Raw genomic sequence first — 24,207 nt, forward strand, 5'->3', positions numbered from 1 at the left:
CGGTGTTCACTTAATGGATATTGGACTGGACATATTCCTGTCAGGACTCCAGGACGGAGTGGAACAAGCGTTAAGAGTGATGGGTGGGGGTCAAAGTCCTGCATACGAGTACACAGGATCCTCCGTGGCCTGGAAATAGAAAGGACATGTTGGAGAGTTACACTTGTTGACCAAGTTGCCGGAGTGGAGACCCAGGGCATGCTGCAACAAGCTGAATTATTTTAGAAATAAAATGCCTTTCTAATGGAATGAGTATAAAGAGTTAATAAAGCTGTGACCGATCCTCAACCATCCAGTTGTAAGAGTTACATTATTGTATTGTCAAGGAAAGGGGGGCGGTAGGGGGGCTGAGCGTCTGGGTTTGGTTGGGGGTCCCCACAGTCTGCCTAGCCTAGATGCATTTAAAAATTCTTATTAGATACACAGGCGGTGCAGCTTGCTTCGCAGCTGGGCTACTACGCCCAAAGTATTTCCTAGGCTAGATGCAGTTAAAAATTCTACGCTGACTAGCAGACACTGAAGATTTGGAGCAGACCTCTGAGTAAACAGCTCTTCAGACTCAACCATCTGTGTTACCCCAAGCCATAGTGTATGTAGTTTCTTATAGTTAAAGGGGGGGGGGGCGACCCAACCCACCTGGAATTGACGATGCCAACGTCACGTAAGACACAGCAAGGGGACTCCAAAAAGAGTCTCCATTTTTTCCCAAAATTGTGGCACAGACACCACTTAACCCTAGAACGCATACCTGGGGCCTCGCAGTCCCGCCCTGTTAATTGTTTTCTATTTTCTGCAAGATTACTTTAGTTAGAATTTTGAAACTCTAGGTATTCTTCATGTATATAGTTGTTTGTCATTGGAGTTTGAGTTATTCCATGTTATTTGCACACGGGCCTAAAAGGCCCCAGGTATATGAAAGTGTAGATTTTTATGGTCATGTGTTCTAGGGTTAAGTGGCATCAATTGCCCCACAGTTGCTTAAAACGGTTGGTGAGGTGATATTACCAAATCCTCAAGCTTTTAGTCTCCCAAGGATAACACAGGGTTAGAAAAGTCCTTGCGAATCCATGATTTGTTCATCTTTATGAACGTGAGTCTGTCTACATTCTCAGTGGACAGCCGCGTGCGCTTATCTGTCAGCACACCATCAGCAGCGCTGAACACACGTTCAGAGAGAACACTGGCTGCAGGGCATGACAAGATCTCCAAGGCGTGAGTGGCGAGCTCCAGCCATTTTTCCAGATTGGAATACCAAAATGAGCAAGGGTCCAGTGACACAGTCATGGCTTCGATGTTCACTTGGAGATACTCCTGCACCATCCTCTCTAGGCATTGACTATGTGTCAGACTTCTTGTCTCCTGTGGCCTTGCAAAGGATGGTCTAAAAAAGTGGTGAAACGATTCCACAAAATTGCTGTTACCAGCAGATACTGTGTTACTGTTACGGTTTGAGTGATGAAGACTCGACAGTCCCACGGTTGGCAAGTTAGAACTGTGAGATTCACTTCGTGCACCACTGGTGTTTTGTGGAAAAGCATATGTAAGATTCTGCAACAGCATCTGCAGATACTCCTGCATGCGTCAATCCCTTTTTATGGCAGGAATTATTTCGGCAAATTTACTTTTGTACCGGGGATCTAAGAGTGTGGCAACCCAGTAGTCGGGATTACTTCGAATTCTGCAATCTGAGGGTCATGTTGCAGGTAGTGCAGCAAGAAGGCACTCATGTGTCTTGCGCATCCAGGAGGACCAAGTCCTTGTTGTGTTGGTAGCGAGGTAAGAATTAGAGATGAGCGTTGTTCTACTCGAACTGTTCGCCAATCTCAAATTCGAGCTGTTTTGGGCGGTGTTCGAGCCGTTCGGCGAACACGAACAATTTGAGAAAAATTCGGCTGTTCGAGGTTATGTTCGATAACTGTTCGTGCACCAAAATCATAACTGGATTTTTTCTCAGTAATGATGAAAATTAATGTTAATACGCAGTTTGAGTGTACAGCGGGGTGGGGGGAGGGGCAGGGGATGGATCTCTGCAGGAACAATGAAGATCTCCATTTTTTTTTTCTCTTTCCCGCATTTACAGTGGGGAGATGCAATCTGTCAGCCTATCAGCAGCGCACACACGGAGCGAAGTGCTTTTTTTCACACAAGCAAGGGCATGTGTCATTGGCAGTGTATGTCACATGTCCTTGCCCTATAAGACCAAGCCATTTTCCCCGTCGCCACCATTTTCTCACTGCTGCAGCTGCGTGTTAGACGGCACCGCTGTTGCTGTGTGCGCTATACCTTGTTAATTTCAAGCCAATTTTCGCACAAATCTAGAGATAGCTTGGGAGTAGGGAATAGTTGTGATTGCAGTCCTTTTAAGGACTAGGTTACAGCATTTCCTATGACTTTTATCAGGCAGGTTTGTGCTCTTAAATAGATAGATTGTGGGAGTAAAGACTAATTGTAATTGGAGTCCTTTTCAGGACTAGGTTACATCAGTTCCTATCAGTTTTTGCCAGGCAGGTCTGTGCCAGTGCTGTGCAAGTTTTTTTCACAGCATTTGGCTGAATCTAGCAAAGCTAATCCTTTTTGGCCTATTGCAGAGTGTGTTAGTCAGTGGAGTAGCCTATCTGTGCTGCAAGATATACCACCTGTGTATAGAATACCAATTTTTTTACTGCACCTAGTGAAGTAAAATCTTTTGGGCATAGCATCATTCTATTAGTCCATCTATACTGACCTCCATCAGGTTGCAAATTGAATATAATTTTTATCTGCATCTAGCTCTGAAAAAATATTTGGCCTTCTAGCAGTGTGTGGGACTTTCTCTATTAGTCCATCTATACTGACCTCCATCAGGTTGCAACTTAAAAATAATATTTTTCTGCATCTTGCTCTGAAAAAATATTTGGCCTTCTAGCAGTGTGTGGGACTTGTTCTATTAGTCCATCTATACTGACCTCCATCCGGTTGCAAATTGAATATAATATTTTTCTGCATCTAGCTCTGAAAAAATATTTGGCCTTCTAGCAGTGTGTGGGACTTGATCTATTAGTTCATCTATACTGACCTCCATCAGGTTGCAAATTCAAAATAATTTTTTGTCTGCATCTAGCTCTGAAAAAATATTTGGCCTTCTAGCAGTGTGTGGGACTTGTTCTATTAGTCCATCTATACTGACCTCCATCAGGTTGCAAATTAAAAATAATTTTTATCTGCATCTAGCTCTGAAAAAATATTTGGCCTTCTAGCAGTGTGTGGGACTTGTTCTATTAGTCCATCTATACTGACCTCCATCAGGTTGCAAACTGAATATAATTTTTTTCTGCATCTACCTCTGAAAAAATATTTGGGCTTCTAGCTGTGTGTGGGACTTGTTCTATTAGTCCATCTATACTGACCTCCATCAGGTTGCAAATTGAATATAATATTTTTCTGCATCTAGCTCTGAAAAAATATTTGGCCTTCTAGCAGTGTGTGGGACTTGTTCTATTAGTCCATCTATACTGACCTCCATCAGGTTGCAAACTGAATATAATTTTTTTCTGCATCTACCTCTGAAAAAATATTTGGGCTTCTAGCTGTGTGTGGGACTTGTTCTATTAGTCCATCTATACTGACCTCCATCAGGTTGCAAATTGAATATAATTTTTTTCTGCATCTAGCTCTGAATAAATATTTGGGCTTCTAGCTGTGTGTGGGACTTGTTCTATTAGTCCATCTATACTGACCTCCATCAGGTTGCAAATTGAATATAATATTTTTCTGCATCTACCTCTGAAAAAATATTTGGGCTTCTAGCTGTGTGTGGGACTTGTTCTATTAGTCCATCTATACTGACCTCCATCAGGTTGCAAACTGAATATAATATTTTTCTGCATCTAGCTCTGAAAAAATATTTGGCCTTCTAGCAGTGTGTGGGACTTGTTCTATTAATCCATCTATACTGACCTCCATCAGGTTGCAAACTGAATATAATTTTTTTCTGCATCTACCTCTGAAAAAATATTTGGGCTTCTAGCTGTGTGTGGGACTTGTTCTATTAGTCCATCTATACTGACCTCCATCAGGTTGCAAATTGAATATAATTTTTTTCTGCATCTAGCTCTGAAAAAATATTTGGCCTTCTAGCAGTGTGTGTGACTTGTTCTATTAGTCCATCTATACTGACCTCCATCAGGTTGCAAATTCAAAATAATTTTTTGTGTGCATCTAGCTCTGAAAAAAATATTTGGCCTTCTAGCAGTGTGTGGGACTTGTTCTATTAGTCCATCTATACTGACCTCCATCAGGTTGCAAATTAAAAATAATTTTTATCTGCATCTAGCTCTGAAAAAATATTTGGCCTTCTAGCAGTGTGTGGGACTTGTTCTATTAGTCCATCTATACTGACCTCCATCAGGTTGCAAATGAAAAATAATTTTTATCTGCATCTAGCTCTGAAAAAATATTTGGCCTTCTAGCTGTGTGTGGGACTTGTTCTATTAGTCCATCTATACTGACCTCCATCAGGTTGCAAACTGAATATAATTTTTTTCTGTATCTACTTCTGAAAAAATATTTGGGCTTCTAGCTGTGTGTGGGATTTGTTCTATTAGTCCATCTATACTGACCTCCATCAGGTTGCAAATTGAATATAATTTTTTTCTGCATCTAGCTCTGAAAAAATATTTGGCCTTCTAGCAGTGTGTGGGACTTGTTCTATTAGTCCATCTATACTGACCTCCATCAGATTGCAAATTCAAAATAATTTTTTGTCTGCATCTAGCTCTGAAAAAATATTTGGCCTTCTAGCAGTGTGTGGGACTTGTTCTATTAGTCCATCTATACTGACCTCCATCAGGTTGCAAATTAAAAATAATTTTTATCTGCATCTAGCTCTGAAAAAATATTTGGCCTTCTAGCTGTGTGTGGGACTTGTTCTATTAGTCCATCTATACTGACCTCCATCAGGTTGCAAACTGAATATAATTTTTTTCTGCATCTAGCTCTGAAAAAATATTTGGCCTTCTTGCAGTGTGTGGGACTTTCTCTATTAGTCCATCTATACTGACCTCCATCAGGTTGCAAATTAAAAATAATTTTTATCTGCATCTACAGTACCTCTGAAAAAATATTTGGGCTTCTAGCTGTGTGTGGGACTTGTTCTATTAGTCCATCTATACTGACCTCCATCAGGTTGCAAATTGAATATAATTTTTATCTGCATCTAGCTCTGAAAAAATATTTGGCCTTCTAGCAGTGTGTGGGACTTGTTCTATTAGTCCACCTATACTGACCTCCATCAGGTTGCAAATTCAAAATATTTTTTTGTCTGCATCTAGCTCTGAAAAAATATTTGGCCTTCTAGCAGTGTGTGGGACTTTCTCTATTAGTCCATCTATACTGACCTCCATCAGGTTGCAAACTGAATATATTTTTTTTCTGCATCTACCTCTGAAAAAATATTGGGCTTGTAGCTGTGTGTGGGACTTGTTCTATTAATCCATCTATACAGACCTCCATCAGGTTGCAAACTGAATAAAAAATTTTTCTGCATCTACCTCTGAAAAAATATTTGGGCTTCTAGCTGTGTGTGGGACTTATTCTATTAGTCCATCTATACTGACCTCCATCAGGTTGCAAATTGAATATATTTTTTTTCTGCATCTAACCCAGCCAATAGTTTTGGCCTAATACCACAGTTTGGCCACTCAGCTCTGCTCGGTTCCCATCCATTGTTTTTTTGTACAAACAACTCCAGAGTTGTGAATTAGTTAACCACCAAAATGAGTGGAAAAAGGCCTGCTGCTGGTGGAAAGGGGAATAGGCGTGTTGGGAAGGGGAAAAAAGGTTGTGTCCGTGGGGTAGGTGTTAAAGCAACAGTAACATCTGCAGAAGAAAGACCATCTTCCAGCCAAACTAAAATGTCTACTTCTTTTAGCGGACAATGTGATAAGATCCCTTTCTTACGGCCACGCCAATCGCTACAAATTCCAGATGAGGCACAAAAACAGCAGGTGCTTCAACGGATATCAAGTGCTCCTTTAAGTGGGCTCTCCTCCACATCAACTTCAACGTCACAAATACTCCAGTCCTCAAAGGTGTCACCCCAATCGCACTTGCTTCCTCACAGCTCACAAATCTCCAGCTGCCCATCTGAGTATGAGGTAGAACAGATGGTTGAGTCTGCAGAGCTGTTTACTCATACTATAGCCTGGGAATCAGAGGTCGACTCCAGCGCTTCTGTGAATCCAGACGAGGAAATGATCTGCACTGATGCCCAGAATCTTTATGAGTCGGATCCAGGACCAGACGCAGAAGGTTCTGACCATAATGTAGACCCTCATTCCCAAACTGTAACTCCTGTTGGTGGAGACAATGAGGAAGACGATGATAAGACTCAAATACCTGATTGGAGCGACAACTTTAGTTTTTTGTCAGGGCAGGAACAGGTTGGCTCTGAGGACGACGGGTGTGATAACGCACAGGGTGATGATGATGAGGTTGGAGATCCCACTTACTGTCAACCCACAGTCAGCCAAGAGATGAGGTCAGCAGAGGAGGTGGAGGAAGATGCTAGTGACGACGAGGTCAGGTTGCGCCTTCCTGGACAGAGACGTAGTACTGGAAGCACGTCAACAACTGCATCCTCAAACACAACTCTGCCTCTCACCACAAGTCGTGGTGGCTCTTCAGGTCGCATGGGTGCTAAGCCTTGCATAGCCTGGGCATTTTTTCAGATCGATAAAGATGACCCAACTCGTGTTATCTGTAACATTTGTCAGCAAAAGCTAAGTAGAGGCCAAAAAATACATAGTTTGAGTACTTCATGCATGAACCGGCACATGGACATGAAGCATAAGTTGCAGTGGGAAGCTCAGTGTGCTACAATGCGGCCTAGCCGGCCGGGCCAACCACCGTCTGCCATATCTTGTGCATCCGCGGCCTCTTCATCCTCTGTGACTGGGGGGACAGCAGTCACACCTGTTTTGGGGCGCAGACCTGCCACCTCTTTACCCGCAACAGCCAGCGTGATTGGCAGGTCATCATTTTCTTTGGAGGTGGTAACACCAGCTGGTGTTGAGCGTTGTCCGACATCGATAGCACCACCTTTGGATCAAGGCAACCTAACATGTCCGCCTGCATCTTCCTCACAGACCGGCAGTTTGCCGGGGACACCCTTATCAACCCCGTCTAAGCACAATAGCCAGCCCTCGGTCCCTCAGATGTGGACAAGTAAAAGACCATTTCCTCCTAGCCATGAGAAAGCTAAGAGGTTGAATTTCACCATCTGCAAGCTCTTGGCTACAGAAATGCTGCCTTTCCGCCTGGTGGACACAGAGGATTTTCGAGACCTTATGTCCGTCGCAGTGCCCCAGTACCAGATGCCCAGTCGGCACTACTTCTCAAAGAAAGGTGTGCCTGCGCTCCACCAGCATGTCGCACACAACATCACCGCTTCTTTGAGAAACTCTGTGTGTGACAGGGTGCATTTCACCACAGACACTTGGACGAGTAGGCATGGACAGGGGCGTTACATGTCGCTGACTGGGCACTGGGCAACTATGGTGACAGCAGGACAAGGGGCTGCTGTCCAAGTCTTGCCGTCCCCACGAGTTGTGCGTCAATCCTCTTTATGTCAAAGTTCCTCCACTGCTTCTGCCTCCTCAACCTCCTCTCGGTCTTCCACCTGCACCCAAAGCCTGTCTGGTCATGCCACAAGCTTTCTAACTGCGCAGAAGGGATCCTGCACACCTCCTTACTATGCTGGCAGTAGGGCTCAACGTCATCAGGCGGTTTTTACATTGAAATGTCTGGGAAATGTGAGTCACACAGCTGAGGAGTTGTGGTCAGCTCTGGAGAACCAATTTCATGAATGGTTGTCTCCACTGGACCTGAAACCAGGGAAGGCCGTGTGCGACAATGCTGCAAACCTGGGTGCGGCCCTTCGCCGGGGCAATGTCACACACGTGCCTTGTATGGCTCACGTGTTGAACCTGGTTGTCCAGCAATTTTTAGCCCACTATCCCAGACTAGATGGCCTTCTGCAGAGGGCACGGTCGCTGTGTGCTCACTTCCGCCGTTCGCATCCTGCAGCTCAGCGACTTACATCTCTACAGAAGTCGTTGGGCCTGCCACTTCACCGGCTAAAATGCGATGTGCCTACCCGGTGGAATTCAACTCTGCACATGTTGCAGCGACTGTGGCAGCACCGACAAGCCCTGGTGCAATACGTTCTGATGTATAGCCTGGGCCAACGAGATCCAGAGGTGGGGCAAATCACGCTGGAGGAGTGGTCTCAGATCAGGGACCTATGCACCCTTCTGCACAGTTTTGAAATGGCGACGAAGATGTTTAGTGCTGACGATGCCATTATCAGCATGACTATTCCGGTGATTTACATGCTGGAGCACATGTTAAACAGAATTCGGAGTCAGGTGGTGGCACAAGAGGAGGTGGAGGAAGTAGAGGAGGAGGAGTTGTATGCGGAAGGGCTAACATCTGCAAGGTCCAGACGGTCGGCAGCACCAAGGCGGCAGGCATGTGAGGGTGGGGGAGATGGTTTTACCAGGGTGCATGGTAGCAGCCAAACTAGTGAGGAAGGTGCAGGAGCCCAGGAAGAAGTGGAGGACGAACTGATGGAAGACTCATCAGATGAGGGAGACCTTGATCACATTTCTGTTGTGCGAGGTTGGGGGGAGAGGACAGAGGAAGGAAGCATGATTGTTACCTCGCCACCAGCACAACAGGGACTTGGTGCTCCTGGATGCGCAACACACATGAGTGCCTTCTTGCTGCACTACCTGCAACATGACCCTCGAATTGTGAGAATTAGAAATAATCCTGACTACTGGGTTGCCACACTGTTAGATCCCCGGTACAAAAGTAAATTTGCAGAAATTATTCCTGCCATAGAAAGGGATGCACGCATGCAGGAGTATCAGCAGAGACTGTTGCAGAATCTTACATGTGCTTTTCCACAAAATACCAGTGGTGCACGTAGTGAATCTCACAGTTCCAACTTGCCAACCGTGGGACCGTCAAGTGTTCAGCACTCAAACCGTAACAGAACCACAGTATCTGCTGGTAACATCAATTTTGCGGAATCATTTCACCACTTTTTTAGCCCATCCTTTGCAAGGCCACAGGAGACAAGAAGTCTGACACATAGTCAACGCCTAGAGACGATGGTACAGGAGTATCTCCAAGTAAACATTGAAGCCATGACTGTGTCACTGGACCCTTGCTCTTTTTGGGCTTCCAATCTGGATAAATGGCCGGAGCTAGCCACTTACGCCTTGGAGATCTTGTCATGCCCCGCAGCCAGCGTTCTGTCTGAACGTGTGTTCAGCGCTGCTGGTGGTGTGCTGACAGATAAGCGCACGCGGCTCTCCACTGATAATGTAGACAGACTCACGTTCATAAAGATGAACAAATCATGGATCCGAAACGACTTTTCTACCCCTTTGTAATCCTGGGGAGAGTAAAAGCTTGATGATTGGTTAAAATCACCCTACCAACCGTTTTAAGCTTTCAAATTACTAATCATGTTTATCTGTATCTTGGCTGGAAAATAATTTGGGCTTTGTAGCAGTGTGCAGCACTGATTCTATTAGGCCATCTATAATAAGCTCCACCAGATTTAAAATTACTAATCATGTTTATCTGTATCTTGACTGGAAAATAATTTGGGCTTTGTAGCAGTGTGCAGCACTGATCCTATTAGGCCATCTATACTAAAGCTTCACCAGATTTAAAATTAATAATAATTTTTAGCTGCATCTAGCCCGGAAAATAATTTTGGGGCTCCGAGATGCGCAAGACACATAAGTGCCTTCTTGCTGCACTACCTGCAGCATGACCCTCATATTGTCAGAATTCGAAGTAATCATGACTACTGGGTTGCCACACTCTTAGATCCCCCAAACTTTTCGATCAACCTTTTCATTTTAATAAAGACCAAAAAAATGGTCATTTTTGAAATTATAAGCATTAGCAGGTTGTTAGAAACTGAAATCAAACAGTTTTCAACTCAAAACTTTATTCTAGGTGATGTTACATTTTCACATAGGACCCCTTGTTCGAAAGGAGCTTCTGAACTCTCTCGTCCATTGAATTTGTCAGGTTTTGGATGGTTTCTGCTTCAATTGTTTTGCATGAGGACAGAATACCCTCCCAGAGCTGTTGCTTAGATGTGAACTGCCTCCCGCCATCATAGACACTCCTTTTAATGATGCTCCAAAGGTTCTGAATGAGGTAGAGGTCAGGGGAGCATGGGGGTCACACCATAAGTTTGTCCCCTTTTATGCCCATATCAGCCAGAGATGCAGATGTTTTATGTGCAGCATGAGATGGTGCATTATCATGCAAAAAAATGATCTTGCTGTGAAATACACGGTTCTTCTTCTTGAACCATGGCAGGAAGTGCTGTTTGAGAAAATCCACATACATTATGGAGTTCATCTTTAGCGCCTTCAGGGATCCTAAAGGGGCCGACAATCTCTCTCCCCATGATTCCAGCCCAAAACATTACTCCACCTCCTCCTTGTTGGCGCTGTAGCCGTGTTTGCGTGGGGTGTCCATCAACCAGCCATCCTCCACTCCATCCATCTGGACCATCGAGCGCTGCACGGCACTCATCCGTGAACAAAACAGTTTTGAAATCAGTCTTCATGTAATGTTTGGCCCACTGGAGCCGTTTCTGCTTGTGTGAAGTGGATAGAGGAGGTCGACAGGATGGCGTATGCACAGCTGCAAACCTCTGAAGGACCCTGCATCTTGTTGTTCGGGGGACGTTGGAGGCACCAGCAGCTTCAAAAACTTGTCTGCTGCTATGACAAGGCTTTTTTGCCGCTGCTCTTTCAACCTGACGTAATTGCCTGTAGGAAAGAGTCCTCAATTTGCCCTTATCAGCACGCACACGTGTGTACTGTGAATCAGCTACATACTTCTTGATTGCCAAGACACTTCATCCTGATCATCGCACAATGTTGATTGTAGTCATGCCTTGACCTAAACACTCCACAATTTGTTGCTTCTCAACAGCCGACACATCCTTTTTCTTTCCCATTTTGGCAAAAAATGTAGGCTGCTTAATAATGTGAGACAGCCTTCTTAAGTAGTCTTGCCTTTCATTGGACACACCTGCCAAACTAATTAGCACAGGTGTCTGCAATTGCTTACAGTGATATAAAGAGCCCTGACACACATCACCATCAATGAGTTTAACTGACAAACAAACAAATTCTTCCCTTATCACTCCTAAACACTTTTTGCATAATAATTTGGAGCACAGTGTACATGTGCTTTTCCACAAAACACCAGTGGTTCACGTAGTGAATCTTACAGTTCTAACTTGCCAACCGTGGTCTGTATGGAGTTGTTCAATAAAGGGCCCAAAATTAAGATAACATAGATGGGAGAGGTCTCTATGAATAGGAATTCCTAAGTATTTGATACCCTGTGAGGGCCAGGCAAAGGGAAAGTTGGACTGGATGGAATCCTATATGGATTTGGGGAGGGAGACATCGAGGGCCTCAGACTTCGCTGCATTGATTTTAAAATTTGACCATGTAACAAAGTGATCTATTTCAGCCATAACAGCATGGATGGATATATGTGATTGAGTGATATATACTAGGACATCATCAGCAAATAGAGAGCACTTGTACTCAGTGCCTCCCACCTCAATCCACCTAATATTGGGGTTATGGCGAATTGATGAGAGCAGGTGCTCCGTCACTAGGATGTATAAGAGAGGGGACAGAGAACATCCCTGCCTTGTCCCATTGGTGATTGTGAAAGGTGATGAAAATGTTCTGACGCGCCCCCTGGGCCTTGGGACACCCGGAGCCGGACCCTTTTTGGTGGATGCTGGTGGTTGTAGTCTCCGTGGCGGCGACCCGGTTCCGTGGCTCAGGGCGGTCAAACCAGTGGCGGAACTATTTATGTGGTTTTGATGTTTAAATGTCCGACTACGCCACCCGTGGATTGCGGTCAGAGTGAACCGCCGCTCCAGGGCAGACCGCTGAGGCTGGTGTTGTGGGTGCAGCAGAGCGTAGCATAACTCCCCACGGGAGGAGTATAGCCTCAGGGCAGTGTATGCGGAGGATGGGGGTGATGGTGCAGGGCAGCAGCAGTAACGACACGGAGTCAGTGATGCACTCCAGGGCCTTTACTCACAGTTCTTATTATCCAGACCACGTCTGCAGGTAACGGCTGCCCATGTCGTACTGTGCTCACCAGGTGAGGGGCTCAGACAACTCCCAGATAACTTTGGAGCGCTTCACAGGACCCCCTTTGTGTGTCCTTTGTCTGGCCTTTCTTACCAACCCTTCTGTCCGGCTGCCTCGGGCCTCCTCTTGGTAAACTTGGCGCCAGTTTCCCTGACCCTATGTGGTGCCTTCCTAGCGGGTGTAGCGAGGGGCTGCGCCACATAAAATGTCACAGCCTGCTGTTTCTAGCTGAGGGTCGTTTCCTGCCTCCACTAGTTTCGGGGACCGGTCTCCCCCTTTGGCCTGACCCCTCCACGCAGGTGGATTCGGGCGTGCGGTGGCGACTCGCCCGTCCGCACCCCTGGGATCCCTTTGTTCCTCGTTCCTGGAGCCTTCTCCGCTCCTCTTCCTTCCTTCTCCCTCTTCCAGGCCTGGGCCTCTGTTACTAGGCCCGCCTCCGGAGCAGAGCTCATGCAGAGCCCCTGCTCCCTGCCACTTCTGCTCAGACTTCTCTGCACTGAACTAAGATGGTGCCCACCTTTTATACTCCCTTCTCAATGCACCCAGGAACTGCTTCCTCCCTGCTCCTGCACTACAGGGTTCCCCTTCCTCAGTGTTCACTCCCCCCACTCCAGCCAGGGACAGGGACTGTCGTGCCCATCTCAGGGGCATATTGGTCGCCCTGCCCCACGGCAATGTGGTGTAATGCATGCAGGTGTCGGGTCCTGATCCACACTACATCCTTACCTGAGAGTGAGATATCACACCTCTGGGTGAGGTGCAATACCTCTGTAGCAACCGAGCCCTCAGGGTGCTACAGTTCCATTTATCTTCAGCCTAGGTGACGTATTGCGATACAGGGCCGTGATTTTGGCTATAAAAGGGTCCCCTAGACCCCTACCCCAAGCTTTTTAAGAGAATCATATATGGCGTGCCAGGAGACTCTATGGAATGCTTTCTCAGCATCCAACGAGAGTATCTAATTACAAATTTTTAACTGCATCTAGCCCAGGAAATACTTTGTGCCTAGTAGCAGTGTCTGCTAGTCAGCGGATTATCCCGGCTGTTAAGCAAACTACACCACCTGTAGTTTGGACACTTAATTTTTTCAAAGGAAATGCTTCGGGACCACGGGATACTCAGTGAAGAGCATCAGGAGGCACCCCAAGGCATAGGGGCTGGGACTGGCAGTAGGATGCCTTGCGGTGGACAGCCGAGCTCGATCCTTATAAAAGCTTTTTAACTGCAGCAGCTTTAGTGGACGCTACTGGAGCTGGAATTACGCGGCTGCTGGCATGAGACTTGCCCTCCAATAGATCCTTGTAAATGGATTTAAAGTGTATTCATTCAAATTAGAGAGACAATTTAAATTAAAAAGCTTAGAGCTGCCTCCACCACAGGGGGGCTCGCTCGACCCACCAGCGGACAGGCACCATTATTGGGAGAGGGGGGCTGGCCGTCAGGGTTCACCGCGGCTCTGGCACAAACCCGGCGACGCGGAGGTGGCACGGGCAGGAGCGGACTGAACGTGTCGGCTTCTCACTTTTTGGATTTTAGAAGGGCATGACATGCCTATATCTGTGTCTCCCCCTCCTTTTACTCCTCCACCTCTTTTCTTTTCGCATGACTATATGTACTTGTCACTTTTCCATGTGTTAGTTGTGTCTTCTGAGCAGTTTGTCAGCTTTTGGACACCTTTGAAGGTGTTTTCTATGTGTTTCTATGTGTTTTTGTTTGCCTGCCATTGGTTTTAACGGTGTTCGAAGGTATTCGAAGAACAGTTCGACGAACAGTTCGGCGAACACACGGGTGTTCGACGAACCAAACCGAACTCGAACACTACGGGGGTGGCTCAACACTAGTAAGAATCATGCTTCCTTCCTCTGCCCTCTCCCCCCAACCTCGCACAAGAGAAATGTGATCAAGGTCTCCCTCATCTGATGAGTCTTCCATGCCCATCGCCAGTTCATCCTCCACTTCATCCTCGGCTCCTGCACCTTCCTCACAGTTTGGCTGCTACCATGCACCCTGGTTAATCCCTCTCCCCCACCCTCCCATGACTGCCGCCTTGGTGCTGCCAACCGTCTGGACCTTGGAGATGTTATCCCTTCCGCATACGACTCCTCCTCTACTTCCTCCACCTCCTCTTGTCCCACCACCTGACTCTGAATTCTGTTTAATGTGTGCTCCAGTATGTAAATCACCGGAATAGTCATGCTGATAATGGCATCGTCGTCAGCACTAAACATCTTCGTCGCCATTTCAAAACTGTGCAGAAGGGTGTGTGGAGCCCCTGAGGGTTCAGTCGCCACAGAGTTACTGCATCTCACCCAGAGGTGTGGTATCTCACCCTCAGGTAAGGAAGGCGTATGGCTCGGGACCCTAACACCTGCATCCAACACATACCCGCAGTGGGGGTAGGGCGAGATTGCTCCTAAGGGAGAGCACAGTCCCAGGTCCCTAGCTGGTGGGAGGGTCCTATGTAGTGGGTGCTTAGGGGAGCAGCTTATGGGAGCACATGACAGTCAGAGGAGGAAAAGTGACAGGAGCAGAGGCTCGGCATGAGCTCTGCTCCGGAGGCGGGCCTAGCCTTGGAGGCCCAGGACTGAAGGAGAGAAGAGAGGAGTGGGAGCAGGAAGGCTCCAGGAACCGAAGGGACCCTAGGACTACGGGCCGTGCAGAAGGCCACCCGTACTCCCGCTGCTACCAGGAGGTAGAGGGGTCAGGCCAGATAAGGGGAAGTGGTCCCTCAACTAGAGGAGAAACAGCAAGGCTCAACTAGAAACTGGAGGATGCAGCATTTCCTGTACTGCAGGCAAAAGTCCACACCAGTCTCACTGAGAAGGTAGCCACATAGGACCCAGAGGACGGAACACAAGTCGCCCGCCAAGGCCCGAGGATACCGGATAGAAGTGTCACTGGGTGTGAGGTGCAGGGAGAAGGCCAGAGAAAGGACACACAGAAGGGGGTCCTGCTAAGTACTCCGGAGCTATCTGGGGGTGGACTGAGCCCCTCACTGAGTACGCACAGCACGACGGGTGAGATTGCTCTGGTACCTGTAATCTGGACTGCAACAACTGTAAGTAAAGATCTTGGGACTGCATCACACGGACTCTGTGTTCATTACTGACTCCCTGCACTACAACCACCATCATCCATCCACACTGCCCTGAAGCTACACTCTTCCTGTGGTGAGTAATAATACCATTGCTGCAAAACCACCAGCTTCAGAGGACTGTTCTGCAGCGGCGGCCCCTTTGGCCGCACTCCACAGGTGGCGTAGTCGGACATTATAAAATCCATATATACAAATTACCGTTGGATTGACCGCCCTGGGTCACGGACCGGGTCACCGCCACAGTGACTACAACCCCCAGCGTCTACCGGCCCGGCTCAGGGTACCCCACGGCCCAGGGGGCGCGTCAACTTCATAGGTCCCTGATCTGAGACCACTCCTGCAGCGTGATTTGCCCCACCTCTGGATCTCGTTGGCCCAGGCTATACGTCAGAACGTATTGCACCAGGGCTTGTCGGTGCTGCCACAGTCGCTGCAACATGTGCAGAGTTGAATTCCACCATGTCGGCATATCGCATTTCAGCCGGTGAACTGGCAGGCCCAACGACTTCTGTAGAGATGTAAGTCGTTGAGCTGCGGGACGCGAACGGCGGAAGTGAGCACACAGCGACCGTGCCCTCTGCAGAAGGCCATCTAGTCTGGGATAGTGGGCTAAAATTTTATGGACAACCAGGTTCAACACGTGAGCCATACAAGGCACGTGTGTGACATTGCCCCGGCGAAGGGCCGCACCCAGGTTTGCAGCATTGTCGCACACGGCCTTCCCTGGTTGCAGGTCCAGTGGAGACAACCATTCATGAAACTCGGTCTCCAGAGCTGACCACAAGTCCTCAGCTGTGTGACTCCATTTCCCAGACATTTCAAAGTAAACACTGATGCCGTTGAGCCCTGCTGCCAGCATAGTAAAGAGGTGTGCAGGATTCCTTCTGCGTAGTTTGAAAGCAGGTGGCATTACCAGACAGGCTTTGGGTGTAGGTGGAAGACCGAGAGGAGGTTGAGGAGGCAGAAGCAATGGAGGAACTTCGAGATAAAGAGGATTGACGCAAAACTCGTGGGGACGGTAAGACTTGGACAGCAGCCCCTTGTCCTGCTGTCACCATAGTTACCCAGTGCCCAGTCAGCGACATGTAACGCCCCTGTCCATGCCTACTCGTCCAAGTGTCTGTGGTGAAATGCACCCTGTCACACACAGAGTTTCTCAAAGAAGCGGTGATGTTGTGTGCGACATGCTGGTGGAGCGCAGGCACACCTTTCTTTGAGAAGTAGTGCCGACTGGGCATTTGGTACTGGGGCACTGCGACGGACATAAGGTCTCGAAAATCCACTGTGTCCTCCAGGCGGAAAGGCAGCATTTCTGTAGCCAACAGCTTGCAGATGGTGAAATTCAACCTCTTAGCTTTCTCATGGCTAGGAGGAAATGGTCTTTTACTTTTCCACATCTAAGGGACCGAGGGCTGGCTGTTGTGCTTTGACGGGGTTGAGTAGGGTGTCCCCGGCAAACTGCCGGTCTGTGAGGAAGATGCAGGCGGACATGTTAGGTTGCCTTGATCCAAAGGTGGTGCTCTCGATGTCAGAGAGCGCTCAACACCAGCAGGTGTTTCCACTTCCCAATGAACTGACGACCTGCCAATCACACTGGCTGTTGCAGGTAAAGAGGTGGCAGGTCTGCGTCCAAAAACATGTGTGACTGCTGTCCCCCCAGTCACAGAGGATGAAGAGGCCGCGGATGCACAAAATGGGGCAGATGGTGGTTGGCCCAGCCTGCTAGGCCGCATTGTAGCACAGTGAGCTTCCCACTGCAACTTATGCTTCATATCCATGTGACGGTACATGCTTGAAGTACTCAAACTATGGATTTTTTTGCCTCTACTTAGCTTTTGGTGACAAATATTACAGATAACACGAGTTGGGTCATCCTTATCGATCTGAATAAATGCCCAGGCTATGCAAGGCTTAGAGCCCATGCGACCTGAAGAGCCACTACGACTTGTGGTCAGAGGCAGAGTTGTGGTTGAGGTTGAGGATGCAGTTGTTGACGAGTACTCCGTCTCTGTCCAGGAAGGCGCAACCTAACCTCGTCGTCAATAGGATCTGTGACGCCCGGCTGCGCTTGGTATCACAGATCCTAGAAGAGTGTATTGATGGAATCCACCACAAGAGCCCCCCATAAACATTCACACATCTCCACCTTCCACCTCAGACCAGCAGAGGGAGCCCGTTAGGGATATAAATAGGGAAGGTGCAGCTAGGCAGTTCAGTTCCTCTGAAGAGTTCCTGCAGTAGAGAAGCCTAAGAGAGGTCAGTCTGCAGTGGAGCTCAGTCTAGTCTAGAGAACTCAGTTAATAGTTCAGCAGTGAAGCACAAGGCTCCTGCTAGCTAAATTCAGGGAGCCCAGATAGAGCTTAAGGTGTGTCGGCGCCATAAGATCGGTGAAGCGCGGCAAGCTGCCGTTAGTGTGTATAGCCTAGTGAGGGCCCGAGTAGGCCGAAGGCGAGTGGCGAGTTAGTACATAAGGGGCAGAGGAGCTTAACCAGCTCACCCCGAAGCATTTACCGGACACCGGATCCGAGCTTACCGGGATCTCTATGACCCAGTAAGGCATAACCGGAATCCCTGGAGAACTACAAGTCCCAGGATCGCTAAGGTGCTGATACGTAACAGAGCCAGGAGACGCTTAGGTCCCGCATACTGGGAGCGTGAACTCCAAGAGAAGGCCCTACCACAAGGTCAGCCAGCGCAGGGCAGAGACAAAGTTAGGCCTAGCTCCAGGCAGGTCAGAAACTTACTATGCAGAGGCAAGAAACAGGAGGCCCTACACCCGCTCATTGGGTAGGATCCTGATATGCACCCTTCACCCTACAGTGCTCCGGGATGTGAATGAATTTCCTCCAGTAAAAGGTACTGAAGTGACTACCGTGTCCGTTCCCGTTCTTGCTCTGACCCAGCTGGGTCTCGCCTGTCCTGCATTCCCCCTGCATACGCTGCCCTGAGACCTAGCTCCACCTGTGGGGAGCTATACCATCGAGCTGCCTTATCACGGGCCTCAGAGGACTGCTGCAGCGCTGGTGCTTCTCACCAGATACCACAGGTGGCGTCACGAACTCTTATAAAATTAACAATTATCCACCCTTTTAAAGAGTGACCCCAGGGTACGGGCCAGGGAGCCAACACAGCGACATCCCCAAGGCCAGGCAAAGGCCCGGGTGACCTCATCGACTGGCTGACTGTGGGTTGACAGTAAGTGGGATCTCCAACCTTGTCATCATCACCCTGTGTGTTATCACACCCGTCGTCCTAAAAGCCAACCTCTTCCTGCCCTGACCGAAAAGTCAAGTTGTCGCTCCAATCAGGTATTTGAGTCTCATCATCGTCTTCATCATTGTCTCCACCAACAGGAGTTACAGTTTGGGAACGAGGGTCTACATTATGCTTAGAACCTTCTTCATCTGGTCCTGGATCCGACTTATAAAGATTCTGGGCATCAGTGCAGATCATTTCCTCATCTGGATTAACAGAAGCTCTGGAGCAGACCTCCGTTTCCCAGGCTACAGTATGAGTAAACAGCTCTGCAGACTCAACCATTTGTGTTACCCCATACTCGGACAGGCAGCTGGAGACTTGGGAGCTGTGAGGAAGCAAGTGCGATTGGGGGTGACACCTCTGAGGACTGGAGTATTTGTGATGTTGAAATTGAGGTGGAGGAGAGCCCACTTGAAGGAGCACTTGATATCCGCTGAAGCACCTGCTGTTTTTGTGCCTCATCTGGAATTTGTAGCGATGGGTGTGTCCGTAACAAAGGGATCGTATCACATTGTCCACGAAAAGAAGTCGACATGTTAGTTTGGCTGGAAGATGGTCTTTCTTCTGCAGATGTTACTCCCCCCCCCACCGCGGGGGGGCTCGAGCCACCAGCGGACAGGCACCAGTATTGGGAGAGGGGGGCTGGCCATCAGGGTCCACCGCGGCTCTGGCACAAACCCGGCGACACGGAGGTGGCACGGGCAGGAACGGACTGGCCGTGTCGGCTTCTCACTTTTTGGATTTTAGAAGGGCATGACATGCCTATATCTGTGTCTCCCCCTCCTTTTACTCCTCCACCTCTTTTCTTTTCGCATGACTATGTGTACTTGTCACTTTTCCATGTGTTAGTTGTGTCTTCTGAGCAGTTTGTCAGCTTTTGGACACCTTTGAAGGTGTTTTCTATGTGTTTCTATGTGTTTTTGTTTGCCTGCCATTGGTTTTAACGGTGTTCGAAGGTGTTCGACGAACAGTTCGACGAACAGTTCGGCGAACACAAGGGTGTTCGACGAACCGAACTCAAACACTACGGGGGTGGCTCAACACTACTGATAAGTGCACTCACCTGTCAACTGACAATGCTGACAAGCTGACCCTTATCAAAATGAACAAGGGCTGGATTGGGCCAGACTTCTCATCACCACCAAATGACAGAAGAGTAACATAAAGTCAAATCCACTGTGTTATTTCGGGAGGTGTATTCCCATGCACCGCTTCACACCCACACATGGGTATATATTTCCTCATTTCGGCTGTTTTTTGCTCTTCTCCTTATCCTCAGCCTCCACCACCACTATACCACCAGTGTGACCATGGTCTGTGTTGCCAGCATTGCAAGTTCCTCCGTCCTAATTTTTGGCAGCTTTTGCTTGGAAGGCATAGGCAAAGACTATGGGAGACTGACGCGCCCCCTGGGCCTGTGCTGTGCTGGGGAACCCGGAACCGGGCCTGTTGTAGGATGCTGGGGGTTGTAGTCTCCGTGTGGCGGTGACCCGGTCCGTGCCCAGGGTGGTCAAACCAGTGGCAGTCTTAATGTATAGCAAATGTCCGACTACGCCACCCGTGGATTGCGGTCAGTGGGGACCGCCGCTGCGCTGCCGACCGCTGAGGCTGATGTTGTTTGCGCAGCCGAGTATGGGATAACTCCCCACGGGAGAAGTATTGCCTCAGGGCAGCTAATGTGAGAGATGATGGGAGTGATGGTGTGAGGGTCCCAGTGCTAATGGTGCTGGTGCGGCAAGGAATCACAGAGACGTGAGGTGCAGTTCAGGGTCTTTACTGATGGTACAAGGCAGACCCTCCCGGGAGTACTGGCTAGTATAAGAGGCCTGGTCAGTCTGCGAGCAAGCAGGAGTTCCCCTGGCCAGGTGGAGTTGTAGGCCTCCCCGTTTATCTGCACTCTTCCTGGCTACCTTGCTGTCAGCGGTTACAAGTAGCCCACGTCCCTGAGTATACCGTGTGGTGCTCACCCGTATGGCTGGTGACTTGGGGCCTTCTGTTAGCCTCCGCTCCTGGATGGCGGCGCTGGTCCCTTCTTTGTGACTGAGCCTCCGGGCTTCTATGGCCAGAGGACCTGGAATCCCCTGCCAGTTGGTTTCTGCTGCTGGGTATATATCAGTCCCCACAGCCTCGGACTCCTGTGTCCGGTTTTAGTAACTTCAGCCAGGGCGAGCTATATCTCTGCTCACAGCCCCTGCCCTTCTGCCTCTGCTCCTACAGAGCTCCTGATGTATATTTTCCTGTGTCTGCAGCTTCACTCTAGGCTCTGACTGCTCTGCTTGTTCTGCAGGCTCTGTCTAACCTAATCCCGCCCCAGACCCAGTTTATAAGGGCAGATTCCTCCCCTCCCAGGTCTGGGTGGGCCGTGGTGCATGCTTAGGGCTCCTGACCAGAGAAACCTCCCACTTGCTCTCAGACATAATATCTCTATTACTGTGGCAACCAGACCCCTGGGGTGTCACATTCCCCCCTAGTAAATTTTAGTACTCCGGAACTAAACACATTTTTAAAACATAATAACAGGGTATAAACAATAATACGATAACATATTTACAAGAAGCTTTAGTTCTTTAAAGGTCACGGCGTGTCCGCAACCGGGTGTCCATATCACCCAAGGTGAAGTTTTTGAAACAAGAGGGTGTCCATGTCACCCAAGGTGAAACTTTAAGCGAAGTAGGGGACCTGTCCAAAGCAAACCCCTTGCGTTGGCCTTGGGCGTGGCTGCAAGGGTAGACTAACTACTTTGGGCCGCAAGGAGGCCACGCCAGACAGGTTTTCTCTTCCGCGGCCGTCTTCGCAAGAGGCACCAAGGTGCAACTATCTACAAAACTGTTCCGGTTATCCAGCGTCCATAACCTGTTAGTCCATAAAAATCTGCAGGGTAACTGAGAAACATAATTAATAACAGGCAACAAACATAAACCATAAACAGTTAGCAGATATATTCACAGTGCATTAGTTTAGATTCTTCAGCGAGCGGGCATCTGACCTCTAGTGACTCTAGTGGACCTACGGAGCTCACTAACTGGTTCTGCACTACAGGGTGTAGGAGGTGTTATGGGTAAGCTGGGCAGCTGTCTGCGCACTCTTTGGCTCACTAGGGGCACGGCAGGCTCACTACTAGCAGAGGGTTGATCCTCCTGTACTGCTGGTGTGGACTCTTCTGCCTCTTGGGCCGGCTGCTCTTCCAGCTCTACCGGTTCCTCTGTAGGCACTTGCGGGGCTGGCTGGAGAAAGTTGAGGACGGGCACCACGACAGCGCCGTTTACTTGTGTCCAAGACCGGGGGAAGTCTCCAAGTACGGTACTGATCATTTCTTTCCTTTCCTCTGCGGGTTGAGGGTTTCCTTGATCTTCTTCAGGGCTTTGCAGCTGCTCGGGACACTTCTTCAGGTGGTCTCTGGAGACAATGGCTGTGGTTTCTCCTCCATCCTTACTGATTACGCAGATTTTTGGGTTCTCATGGCTTGATGGCAGTACGGTGTACGGGTCCTTCTCCCACTGGTCATACAACTTGTGGAGCCACCTCTTCCTCTTCAAGACCTGCTCTCCAGGTACCAGGGGAACAGCGGGAGCATACTGGTTATAAGCCTTCTCTTGCCTTTCTCTAGCTTGAGACAGACTTCGCTCGACGCTCTCCTGTACTTTCCGATACTGCTGCTGCCGTTCTGTATCCCAGTCTGCCTCTGGCGAGGTGTCCTCAGGCATCAGGACTTCCATATCCAGGTCAATAGGCAGCTTACCAGGTCTTGCTCTCATTAGGTAAGCCGGGGTACAGTTGGTGGAACCTACAGGGATGTGGTTATACAGGTCCACCAGATCGGGCAGTTTCTCAGGCCACAGACTGCGTTCTTCCAGGGGCAATGTTTTTAGCAGATCTATCACCACCTGGTTCATCTTCTCGCAGAGTCCATTGGTTTGAGGGTGATAGGGCGTTGTTCTTATCTTCTTGCAGCCATACAGGTTGCAGAACTCCTGGAAGACCTCCGCTTCGAAGGCTGATCCTTGGTCTGTCAACACTTGGTCCGGGTACCCGTGTGGACGGCAGAAGTGCTGCTGGAAGGCTCTAGCTGCTGTTTGAGCCGTTAAGTCCTTGACCGGGACCACCACCAGGAACCGGGAGTAATGATCTACGATTGTGAGGGCGTAGACATACCCAGATCTGCTTGGAGCCAGTTTCACATGGTCCAGGGCTACCAGTTCCAGTGGCTGTCTGGTGATGATGGGCTGCAGGGGAGTCTTCTGGCTGGCTCGGTCTTTTCTTCTCAGGTGGCACGGGCCACAGTCTCTGCACCACCTCTCGATGGCTCCTCTCATGCCTACCCAGTAGAACCGTTCACGCAACAAGAACTCCAGCTTCTTCCATCCGAAATGCCCTGCTCCATTGTGGTATGCCTCCAGAACCATAGCCGCGTCTCGTCTTGGGACCACTACCTGCCAGGTCAACTCATGTGTTCGAGAGTTAACCATTCTCCGGCACAGCTTCTCCCTGTAGAGGAACAGCTTACTTTTCTCCTTCCACAGTTGCTTGGTCTCCTCCGGAGCATCTGGGTCAAGACGGGCATCGGCCCGGGTCAGCATTTCCTTCACCAAATGGACTGCGGGATCACTGTCTTGCGTCCCCGCCCAGTTGTAGTGGGGCAAGGGATTGAACGTCATGGAGCGCCTGTCCTTCACACGGTGGGAATACAGGGTAATCCCATGACGGTGGAACGCAGGGAGCTCAACTTCTTCCAGATCTTCTAGATCTTCCCCTACGTCCGGTAAGTTCGGCATTCTAGACAGGGCATCCGCGTTGGCATTTGAGCGTCCTGCCCGGTATTTGATGGTGAATTCAAAGTTGGACAGGCGGGCCATCCATCTCTGTTCCAGGGCACCGAGCCTTGCAGTGTCTAGGTGTGTCAACGGGTTGTTATCCGTGTACACGGTGAATTTGGAGGAGGCAAGGTAATGCTTGAAACGTTCGGTCACTGCCCACACTACTGCCAGGAACTCCAGCTTGAATGAGCTATAATTCTCAGGGTTTCTCTCCGTGGGCCGTAGCTTTCGGCTGCCGTAAGCGATTACCCGTTCTTTCCCTTGCTGGATCTGGGACAGTACGGCTCCTAGCCCGATGTTGCTTGCGTCCGTGTGGAGGATAAAGGGCTGGCTGTAGTCTGGATATGCCAGGATTTCATCCCCCGTGAGGGCCATCTTCAGCTGGCAGAAGGACTCCTCTTCCAGCTTTTCCCACCTAAAGGGCGGCTTCTGGTTTTTGGCTTTCCGAGATTGACCTATCAGGAGGTCCTGCATAGGGGCTGCCATTTTGGTGAAACCGGGAATGAATCTTCGGTAGTAGCCTACCAACCCGAGGAACTGCCGCACTTCCTTTATGCTGGAGGGTCTTGGCCAGTCCTTAATCACGGTGATCTTATCAGGGTCAGGAGCCACTCCGTCTGCACTCACCACGTGTCCCAGGTATTGCACCTTTGGTTTCAGGAGGTGACACTTGGAGGGTTTCACCTTTAGGCCGTAGTTTGCCAGAGCTTCGAACACTTCTGCCAGGTGTTTCAGGTGGTCCTCGTAGGTCTTGGAATAGACAATGACATCGTCCAGGTATAACAGGATCGTCTCGAAGTTCCGGTGTCCCAGACAGCATTCCATCAACCGTTGG

This window comes from Phyllobates terribilis, unplaced genomic scaffold (genome assembly GCF_046119375.1).
Source record: "Phyllobates terribilis strain yellow unplaced genomic scaffold, ASM4611937v1 Scaffold_8__6_contigs__length_399053987, whole genome shotgun sequence".
Lineage (NCBI taxonomy): Eukaryota > Metazoa > Chordata > Amphibia > Anura > Dendrobatidae > Phyllobates > Phyllobates terribilis.